Consider the following 7,179-nt stretch of genomic DNA (forward strand, 5'->3'; position numbering starts at 1 on the left):
GTCAAACTAATTTTCAGTTCAATGAATTACATGTATTGTTACATTTGTATTTTTTAATTTTTTTTATTGTGAAAATACTGTACAGAGGGGTTACAATTCCATGGACAAGATAATAAGTACATTTCTTATCAAGCACTGCAGCCTCCTCCTTTGTTTACCCTTCCCATCCATTTCCATCCTTCCCCCGCCCCCCACTCAATCCTTGCTGCTCCTCCGCCCCACACCAAAGTTGCCAAGTTCATTTTTCGACATAACGACTTGTATTTTTGTAATCAATTTTTAATAACTGTTTTTCATTTCTTGCATCTGAAGAATGAAAAATATGGAATACTTCACAAATTTTCATATCATCCTTGTGCAAGTGCCATGATAATTTCTATAATGTTGTAATTTGGGTTAATGTGCTGCTGAAGCATGTAGTATCCTGTAAATTTAAGTAGTTAATGATGTAATCTTTATACAGGCATATATCCTTGGTTGACTGTTTGTAACTAGGAAACCTAATTGTTCCTAAAAATGCTATTGATCTTACTTCTCTAAAATTCTGTGTATATTGGAAAAACCTTATATTGTTTGGTGGATTGCTCACATTTGCAATTTTTTTGTCAATGACTATTTTAAGTCTTTTTCATCTTAAATTTGATCATACTTTGAAGGCTTTATAGATAGGTCCAAAGGTGATGGCTTTTCAAGTACTTATTTATAAACTCAGTTAGCTTTGTGCAGCTAATGGATTCAATGTAAGCCTTAGAGCTACTTCTAAACTTCTGCAGCTTAAAAATTCATAAATGATATCTTACTGGCACAAATGTCTACATGACCCTTTACTCTTCTTCCATGTAGCAACAGACCAACCAGAATATCTTACCCTGACAGCATAGATTTTCTTATTGGAACAAAACTAATCTTAGATAAAAGGGATCATAGAGAGATAAACAGTTAAGACAGAATCGTTTAGACTAGAAGGTATTTTATCAAAATATAATTGTTTTTTATACCTAACATTTCAAAAGTAGCTAAAGCCAAGAAGGTGAAAAAAATTTTCACATGCATGATTACCTAATGTCCTGGCCAGTCTACCATCTAACTAGGCAGGAATTTACACTACTGCCTTTCTTTCACCAAATATTTTTATAGTTACAAGAGAAGTCTATATCTTTCTCCCCGATAATAGGCCTTAAATTAGTAATGTTTTAATCACAGTGTTTAGTCTTGTCTCTAGGCTGTAAATCTACAAATGGTAAAGCTTTAGGTCCAATTCTACCAAACACTGAGGTAGAAATAATGGAATAATACTTTAAAACACAGTTGCCTTTGATACCCTAACCACAGCAGAACATTGCAAAACATGTGCCTTTTTCTTATATTACATATAGTTATATATTTTATATTTATACGTGCTGATATTTTATTTCACACAGTGAAGCGTACTAGAATTAATTGATAATTTGACAAATAAATAGATATTTATTACAATAAATAGATTGGAATATAAATAATAAGGTTTAGAATGTACATTAGAATATAAAAAGTATCAAAGCAATGTCTTCGGTATAAACTTGTGATATGTTCTAAGTGTTCTTGATCTTCTGAATTCACACTGTAAAAAAAAATTGTTGTTTTCCTCTACTCTATAAAGGATTTTACTCTGGTGCTCTGTTTAATGTTTTAACTCACTAGTTCAAAAATGTTTTCTCCATATTTCTGAAGCATTCCTACTGATTATACCCAAATTTTGCTGATATGATATCTAAAAGGTATCATTCTTCCGCAGGACCCAAGGGTCCTAGGATTCCAGGTCCCAGTTATCCGCTTCATCAGATAACAAGAACAAGATTTCTCACCTAGGCTCATGAAACATGCCAAAAGAAAGTAATTGAAAATCCATCTCAATTCCTTATGACACTGGAATTAGCAGTAAGCAATTGTGAAATGCAATGCAACTTAAAATGAAAGATGAAATCACAAAATCTGAGAGAAAGTACAGTAATTCAAACTTTCAGTTTACAAATGACCAGCCCATATGAGTGACCAGGATCACAAATGTCACAAAATTATTTTTAATACCCCTCTTATAATGATTACTGAAAGATTTCAGTCCAGAATAAGTAGTACAAAAAAACAGTTCCTAGAACGATAGATCCATAATAGGTCTACCAAGGCTAGGTAAACTTGACTTACAGAGAGTCATCAACTTGACTGTTATCCAACTAGACAATATTTTCACAATAAACTTGCCAATATTTTGAGAAAAGAATAAATTTAGTACTTTCTCATACTAAAACCGAAAACAGTTTAATTCTATGGAAACCCATAACTTTTAAAAGTAAATGAGTTGTTAAGAGGACAGAATATATGTGTTCCTCAAAATTCCTATGACTAATAACTACTCATTTTCAAATTCTGAACATTCCATACCTGAGAGATTCAAAACAGTACCTGTTTGCATGTTATCTAATTTTGCAATACATGCAGTTTCCAATGGAGTGTTACAGATTGAGAATTCAACAGAAAAATAGCACATTCTGGTAGATGATAAAATTATGAAGCATCTGTAATTAATTCTTCAAGAGTAAGCAAATTTTATCATAGTAAGCTATTATTTCTATGATCATCAATCCCAAGATTTATGTCATAAAGTCATTCTATTCCAGTAGTTTCCAACTTGTAAAGTCCACTTTAAAATTCCCTTACTTCACATCATGAATAGCTTATCTCTATTGTGAAAAAATACTACACCTCTGATAATGTGATGCTCTCCTTGTTCTGGAAAGAATACTACAATAAACTGGGTTGCATCATTTTTCCCCCAGTGAGATTCTTGAGATCAGAACACTTGCAAATGTTATTTATATTTATACTTTTTTAAACTATCACAGATATTCAGGATGCTAAGGTCGTAAGATTGTGGTTCAAATCTCCAATAAACTCAGAAAAAGACAGACACAAGTGGCACTGAGATTGAAGTGGTAGCGCATGAGCCTTGAAAATAAACAGGCTCAGAGACAGTTTCCAGACCCAGATTTCAAGCCCTAGGACAAACCAATAAAACAAAAACAAGCCCCAAATGTAGCATTTTTCTCGCTGTATACAGAGGCACGTAATTAAGGACATTGCTTCCTGTGTTACATATAGGTAGAAGAAAGAAGATGTCACACAATTATTCTCTTCATACAATGTCATACAAAACCCTCGAAAATTGCAATTTTTCTATATTTATAAATAAATATTGATTTGTTGGCAATTCTGTCTAGATTATTTACATTATCATTTACATTTACATTATTATTATCAATTATTTATTAACTAAGATCTAATTATAACTCTCTTGAAAGTATATTATAGGCAATTAGAATGCCAGAATCATTTGTGAATTTGTCAATTAAACCCTCTACATAAAAAGAATTTGTAGTATCCTATAAAATATGAAATTACAAACAAAACTAAAATATTTATGTTAACTCTATATTCTAATTTAGCAAGATCTACAAAGTCCTGCATTAGATGAACTTTGCTATTTCTCTAGGCTTAAGATTTTGTAATCCTTCCTCATTTCTTTGGAATCCAACAGAATGATGCTTACTTACTTTTTTTTTTTTTTTTTTTTTTTTTTTACAAATTTTGTGTGGGAATCATGAGCCATTTTGAATCTAGGAATGTTCCGTAATAAAGAGAGCACTTAAAACACAACTGAAGATTATATACGAGTTGCATTTCAATAGGAAACTTGACTTCTCAAAACATAATGACAAAATTAGCCCAAACTTGCAACTGGGTATTCCTTTCTTGTTGTTTGGTTTGTTTTATTAGACAAAATTATACTACCTGGTCCAGGGAAGGTATCACTATTTCATTCCACTCTCTAATCTCCTGCCTTAGTCTGAGTGCTATAATTCCAGGCTTGTATCACATTGCCCTGCCATGGTTTGTTGGTTTATTTAATCTAGACATAGACTAGCAATTCTGAACTTCTCCAATGATATTATCTACTAGACTGACTGCTCATTGTGTTTATGTACTATTTTCAAAGATCTTCTAACATTTGACACAGGATATGATCATTTTCAGATGCACCTGCTGGGATCTCTGATTCATTCGATCCCTTTAATATTAGTTACTTGACTCTCTTACTATCTCTCGTCCCTACCTATGTAATAGTCTCAAACTTTTTGAAAAAAGTTCACTTGTGTACTTTCTAATATTAAAATTTATCTCTTAATTCTTACTCAGGACATATTTTCTATTGCTTTTTTATGTATTCTAAGAGTTGTTTCATTTGTGTATTTGAGTGTGCACATGTAAGTTCCTCTGTGTGTATGTGTATGTCTGTATATATGTATGCAAAAGCCTCAAGCTCTTATTCATCAATCTTGCTCATGACTGGTGTTCCATCACCTTAGATATTCTTCCAATCCAGGTTTTGGCTGGTAGTGTGGCAAAGACTGTTCTGCCCAGGATGCATGCTAACTGAATTTCCCAGACTCCTTTATATTCTTAGGTTTTATTTCTGCAGAAGTATCAACTTTTAAACTACAAACATTTTTGTGAGTGAAAAGTCTAAGCTGTAGCCGAGATTTTTAACTCAAAAATTCATATAAAGTTAGATGAACATACATTGCATATGCTGAGTGCCCACTATTAGAAATGTGATCTTAAGTAGGGTGGTGGAGAGATCTGAGGATTGAGGTTATTATCCAGCCCAGGTAGGAAAGTCCCAGAGACTCTTTTCTCCAAATAACTACAAAACTGGAAGTGGCACTGTGGCTCAAGTGGTAGAGCTGTAGCCTTGAGCTGAATAGCAGAGGGACAGCGCCCAGGCCCAGAGTTCAAGCGCCAAGCCCAACAACAACAAAATGCAAGTAAAGGAAAGAAAAAGAAATGTGATCTTAGCCACTAGTTCATTGCTAGTATAATCCCTGCTCTCTCAAGATGGACTTTTTATTCCAGTTAAGTCCATGCCCTTATATCTGACTTGCATTGGAACCAGAATTATTCTTCCATTCTACTTTTTAAAAATTTGTTCGATTAGCAAGCGTGATTTAGAAAGGGAAAGGCCTCATACTTCATGTTCCACTTAGGAACACTCCCATAAATCTACATACTGGACTTGGCTTTATTGTTTTCTATGTTGTCTTATTTCTAGTTTTCTATATTGTATTGAACCCTTATACTTAAACACAGAACTTCTCTTTCTCCTATTATTGCAAATGTTTCTCTTACTATTAACTCATGTGCAGTAGGGAAATAATGCACAGCACATACACTCACAAAAATAAGGATCTGAGGACCTTCTTCCCATTTAAAATTTGGCTTAATTTGCAGAGCAATTATGAATTTTGAACTAAATGTACTCATGGATAACGTATTCATAAGCAATATAAATTTTACATTTTCTCTTTACTAAGTTGTCTCTGAAACACCTGTTACCTTATGTCCAAAAGTGTCCTTGTGTTATTTCAATGAAGCCAGAAAACATTCATTAGACCTCAAGAAGCACCAAAGATTGTTACTGGACTTTGTGGAAACTGATCCTAGGAGAGGAATTGAACATAGAGGAATGATAAAGTTCAAATTAACTTGAGCTTTCCTTTTCACTGTACAAGAAAAGAATCCCAAGCTTGAAGGAAACTCTGTCCCTTACTTTTTCCAGTGTGTTTTTATTCATATAAACTTGTCTGTAAACTTCTAGTTGAGAGTATTACAAAAGATAATAATGTGCCATGTGAAGGCCAGCATAGAATAAAAGGAATTAATGTTGTTGTTTTTTAGTTAGTTTTCAGTTTTTATTTTTTTGACAATTGTGGGGCCTTACCTCTGGGCCTGGGCACTCTCCCTCAGCTCTTCAGCTCAAGGATAGTGCTCTACCACTTGAACCACAGCACCATTTCTGAGTTTTTCTGTTTATGTGGTACTGAGAAATCAGGGCCTCATGCATGCAAGGCAAGCACTCTACCACTGAACCACATTACCGGCCCCTAATAACATTGTTTTAAAATTATTCTACTGCAAAGAAACAAAGACATGGAGGTTTAAAAGTGTCATATGGATGAATATTTCACCCCTGAGATGATTCTCTTTTTGCAGGAGTCAGTTATCAATTCCTTTATTCTGGTCCTGAGTTCTCCATAGCAATAAGGATTCCAAAAAAGCAGGATCCTGTGAATATGATCAGCACAAGCAGCCGCTTCTCACACCAGGAGAGTCCCAAAGAAATATCTGGGGGTTGTTTTTGTGTGCTTGTTTGTTTAGTTTGTCCTCATTCTGGGGCTTGAACCCAGAGGCTGGACCCTGTCCCTGAACAGTTGTCTTTCTTGCCCACTTATCCTCAAAGCTAGTTCTCTACTGCTTGAGCCAAAACTCTATTTTAGGCTTTTTTAGTGTTTATTTACAGATAAGATTTTGACAGACTTTCCTGCCTGGATTGACTTTGAACTAAGATAGTAAGAAAGCCAAATGATATCAACAATATGGGCTTCTCTTTTGAAAAAAGAAATATTAAATGAAGTTTATTATAAAGCTAATATTTGACAATTTTTAAAAGAAGAGAATATACCCAGCTAAGAAGCCATAACTTAACTCAGCAAAAGTAGGTGCACTGAACCATTTTGGAATTATTTTTTATGCTTGGAAAGATTACTATTGACAGTGTCATTCCTTTTTGGGAAACTGAAAGTCATATTTGCACTTTTTTGTTGGTCCTGGTGTTTGCACTCTGATTCTGGGCACTGTCCCTCACCTCTTCATCTCAAGTTGAGCACTCTACCACTTTAGCTACAGCACCACTTCTGGGTTTCCTGTGATTAATTGAAGATAAGGGTGTCATGGACTTTCCTGACAAGGCTTGCTTTGAACCACAATCCTCTGGTCTCATCCTTCTGAGTAGCTAGGATTACAGGCTTGAGCTACCAGCACCTGGCTCATATTTGCATTTATGTGTACTTAATGACACTATGTAGACAAAGAATGGAAATTTGAACCAAATGATGACATTGCAGCTTTTAAGAAAAATTGGGGTAGCAATAAATATGTCCTCATTTTTCCATGTTGTTATATTAATGACTCATGAGCTATAGGACTCTTATATTAGCATCCTCTTCCATCTGTGCAGTTGTTATTTAGTATTAGGCAATTTTCATAGAGTAATATAGAAAGACTGAGATTTTTAGAAAACAAAGGAGA

The 7,179-nt window shown here is 34.2% G+C and overlaps 1 pseudogene; it reads right to left on the reverse strand.

Moving 5' to 3' along the window:
* Positions 1-316: 316 nt before the first annotated feature.
* On the reverse strand, positions 317-416 carry LOC122095093 (annotated as a pseudogene).
* Positions 417-7,179: the final 6,763 nt, after the last annotated feature.

Source organism: Dipodomys spectabilis, unplaced genomic scaffold, assembly GCF_019054845.1.
Source record: "Dipodomys spectabilis isolate Male_0828 unplaced genomic scaffold, ASM1905484v1 ptg000334l, whole genome shotgun sequence".
Taxonomy (NCBI): Eukaryota; Metazoa; Chordata; class Mammalia; order Rodentia; family Heteromyidae; genus Dipodomys; species Dipodomys spectabilis.